A 4,872-nucleotide genomic window follows, 5' to 3' on the forward strand; every position below is an offset into this window, starting at 1 on the left:
TGCAATAAGGCAATAAAAATTGCTTCTAAAAGTGTGAGATCATTTAGTGTAAGAGAAAATTGAGCGTTGTACGAACTTGTGATGGCATAGAATAAAAGCGACAGACTGCATAATAAAGGTTGCTATCATAAGGGGCAATATAACGTGATGTTCTTTTGCACTAAGGGGTTGAACATACAAACAAATAAGCGCATGGCAACCTCTGCTTCCCTCTGCGAAGGGCCTATCTTTTACTTTTCAGTATTTACTTTTATACAAAGAGTCAAAGTTTTTCTCTCTATTGCTTTTTATTTTTCTCTTTTGGCAAGCATCATGTGGTGAGGAAAGATCTAGGCACATATGTCCAGTTGAATATGGGTAGCATGAGTTATTATTGTTGACATCACCCTTGAGGTGAATACGTTGGGAGGCAAAACAATAAGCCCCTATCTTTCTATGTGTCCGGTTGAAACGTTTTCCTCATGTGTATGCGGTGAGTGTTAGAAATCATAGAAGACTATATGATGGTTGAGTATGTGGAGATCTTACTTAAACTCTATTGAATAAGTTGAATTGCAATTGCTTAGTGACTAAGAACATAGGTTGTTGAGTTTCAAGAGAGTTCATTGTTTGAACCTTAACATGTGAATTAGTTGCCACTATAACATGAGTAGTTTCATAAGAAAGAATTGCTGTTATGATGCTAGGAAAAGTGATTGAAATTGTCATTGATCAAACTTGTGCACTTTGCTAGCATTCACACTTCGTAAATTATTTCTTTTATCATTTACCTACTCGAGGACGAGTAGGAATTAAGCTTGGGATGCTGATACGTCTCCAACGTATCTATAATTTATGAAGTATTCATGCTGTTATTTTATCATTCTTGGATGTTTTACAATCATTTTATAGCAACTTTATATCATTTTTTGGGACTAACCTATTGACCCAGTGCCCAGTGCCAGTTGCTGTTTTTTGCTTGTTTTTTACATCGCAGGAAATCAATACCAAACGGAGTCCAAATGCAACGAAACTTCATGGAGATTTTTTATGGACCAGAAGACCAGCAGTGGGCCAAAGAAGCACCTGGGGGGTTCCCCGAGGGGGGCACAACCCACCAGGGCGTGCCTAGGGGCCCAGGCGCGCCCAGGTGGGTTGTGCCCACCTCGGTGGCTTCCCGCACCCCCTCTTTACCCTATAAATTCACAAATATTCCAAAACCCATCGGGGTTAACCTAGATGAGAAGTTCTGCCACTGCAAGGCTCTGTAGCCACCAAAAACCAATCTAGACCCGTTCCGGCACCCTGCCGGATGGGGGAATCATCTCCAGTGGCCATCTTAATCATCCCGGCGGCCACCACGATGAGGAGGGAGTAGTCCACCCTCGGGGCTGACTGTTTGTACCAGTAGCTATGTGTTTAATCTCTCTCTCTCTCTCTCATGATCTATATCATGGGCTTTGTTAATATAGATGGATCATATGGTGTTTCTTTCCTCTATACTCTTGTTGTGATGAATTGAATCTTTGCCCTTTGAAGTTTTGTCTTGTCGGATTGAATATTCAGATATGAGAACACATGATGTATGTCTTGCGGTATGAATACTTGAGGTGACAATTGGGTATCGTATTGATTCACTTGATATATGTTTTGGCATTCAACTCGCTGATTCCCGAGGTGACATTGGGGTAATCTATGCATAGGGGTTGATGCACGTTTTTATTATCTTTTCTCCAATAGAAACTTTGGGGTCTCTCTGTAGTTCTTTGTGTGGATTGAGTATTATGAATATGAATTTGCTTTGGTGTTATTTTAGTATGAACTCTTGATTAGATCGATCGGAAAGAATAGCTTGCGTTATTTTAGTACGAACTCTAGGATAGATTGATCGGAAAGAATAGTTTTGAGGTGGTTTTCATACCCTACAAACAATTTCTATCTTGTGTTCTCCGCTAATAGGAACTCGGGAGTGACTCTTTATTGCACTTTGAGGGATAATCATGTGATCCAACTATGTTAGCACTATTGAGAAATTGCACTAGCGAAAGTACGGACCCTAGGCCTTGTTTTCAAGCATTGCAATACCATTTTTGTGCCCGTTTACTATTTGCTACCTTGCTGTTTTTATTTATTCAGATTATAAAAATATATTTCTACCATCCATATTACACTTTTATCACCATCTCTTCGCCGAACTAGTGCACCTATACAATTTGCCATTGTATTGGGTGTGTTGGGGACACAAGAGACTTTTTATTATTTGGTTGCAGGGTTGCTTGAGAGAGACCATCTTCATCCTACACCTCCCACGGATTGATAAACCTTAGGTCATCCACTTGAGGGAAGATTGCTATTGTCCTACAAAACTCTGCGCTTGGAGGCCCAACACGTGTCTACAAGAATAAAGTTTCGTAGTAGACATTAGTCAATTATATCATGCCATCCTGTATACTTAGACAACATGTATGTGAATTATTTCATCCCAACCTATTTTAGAAAGACATCATATAGTTTTGTCCATTGTTCAAGATATCTTCCGATATTCCGATAAATTGGCCGATTTATCGCTTACCGGTGTCTGGCTGATAAGATAAATTGGCTGATATGGCGATAAATCGGTCGATATGCCGATAAACTAGCTGATTTACCCCTTATCATGGGTCGACCGATAAGTTTCCGATAAGCGATATCCCCAGCATTTGTTTTGTCATGTCATCCTGTTTAGATACTCATCATATGTTGAATTATGCCATTATATCATGTTAAGTTATCCATCATATATCTGAAACTGTGTCATGCTATCATGTTTAGTTAGGCATCATATATGTATAATTGTATCATGCTGCCGTATTTGGTTAGAAAATATATATGTGACTTACCACATCTGTCTATCATACAATGTCTGTACGTTCAATTTCTTTTCTTGTTTATCAGCCATTTGAATTGGAGGGGCTGATGGCAGTATCTAAGGGAGCAAAAACCTATTCTTCACAAAAGACAGTGCTACCCGTCGATGCAGATAGAACCATGGTTGAATGGACCACGAACTAGCCCCGCCACACATAATTGAGAGTCTTCCAGATTGCACACTTACACCGTCGGATAGAGAACCGGCTACAATCCATCTAACCCTAACCCAGCGGATAGTAACCCACTTCTAGTTGACAAAGCACCATGTCCACCACAGAGTACCCCCACACGAGCAGTTTGTAAAGCAACTGCAGTGCCCAAAGCACGAAGACCACCACAGCGAACCCAAACTCCACGTTTAAATTAGAAGAGCAACTGTTCTCAGGTCAGATTCCATAGCTATGGTCCATACTCCTTTGTTGTTGCATCACTGTATTTACTCATACCAGCTACTTTCGAATTTGAAGGATCCAATTGAAACTCCCATGGCGCAACAGGTATGTTTTAACCTATTTCTTTAACTGGATTGTTGTTCTAACTTCTTGCTCTATGTTGATTTCAGTTTCAGTTGTATAAACAGTTATGTTCTCATGTGATGCACATTACAAGTGTTGCCAATGTTCTGTAGTTTCTCACACTTATATTATGTCTATGCTGCTGTGTCTTCAAAATATATGAGTTGAACTGTGTCTCTATCTTGATTTGGCAACATAAACTAGAATGATATGGAAAATACAATGACCATAGTGCATAGATATATGTTTGTTTCATGTTGTTATCCTTTCCACCTTACTACTGAACCGGTTTACCAAAATGAGTTTCTTATACTACATGCTAAACCTGTGATGTGCCTGCTTGTTTCTCTTGTAGTATGTGAACCGAATATTGGAGAAGAGCACCCCACTATGCAATGGTAGAGAAAGTAATGCAGATACGGTTCAAGATAGTGAGACAACCCTGTTGGTCTCCAAGAAAGGTGATAAAAACGATCTTGTAGACAGTGAGAAAACCCCACAGTGTTGCGTTGATGTAGTGTTCGAGTTACTGGCCAGTACCGCTGGCACAAGCTCTTCGAACTAGCTGCCTGAATCACTTCAGCTTCTTCAGTCTCAGCTACAAGCTGAAAGGCATCAGTCAGCTGTGTTGCGGCAAGAAGCCGAAGGACTGAGGAAGTCCCTGCAGAATTTAGATGCATACTTTCTTGTGCAACAGCAAGCGCTGGAGGATTTAAGCGCCAAACAAGATAAAGTTAATAAGCTTGCTAAGCATCTTGCCAGCATTATGGGTAGCCAGGATATTGTTTCTTGAGCTCTTCTGAAGTGGTTTCAGTTCTAGACTTGTTTTGCTGCAGCGTTTATTTGCACTGGTCGCCAACTTTGACAACTAGTGTATGTGATATGCTGCTTTGTTCCCTATATTTGCACTGGTGGCAAACTTTGATGCCTGGTGGATGTGATATGTGTAATAGCCGTGATAGCCTAGCGTAAGTTGCTTGCATATTTATTTCCTTGTTGTCTTGTTTATTTGTTTGCTTGTAGTCAGTGCAGTTCTTTTTTCGCGGTTTGCTAGTGGCCGCAATAACCTATTTTTAAAACTAGGCCACAATAACCATGGGCTACATATTTACTGTAGTGACCCTGGGCCTCCTACGAGCCATAGAAACAATGGGCCTTCTACGGTGAGTAGCATCAATGGGCCTTCTACGGGCCGTATGATCGATTGGCCAAACACGGGCCACTAACGGACCGCATTATGGGCCTTAAACGGGCTAGAGTTGGAATCGTCCGTTCATGGGCCGGCCATAACAGGCCGTCGTTAATCGGCCGTATTTGATGACGCTACGAAAATGGCCCAACGGATTAACGGGCCACAAACAGGCTGACTGTAACCATGGGCTGAATTTGGCCCACAAGCAGAAAAGGCTAGTAACAGGCCGTAAGTAACCGAATGCTGGAAATGAGCCCAAGAATAAATGGGCCCTGA

The sequence above is a fragment of the Triticum aestivum genome, chromosome 2D (genome assembly GCF_018294505.1).
Source record: "Triticum aestivum cultivar Chinese Spring chromosome 2D, IWGSC CS RefSeq v2.1, whole genome shotgun sequence".
Taxonomy (NCBI): Eukaryota; Viridiplantae; Streptophyta; class Magnoliopsida; order Poales; family Poaceae; genus Triticum; species Triticum aestivum.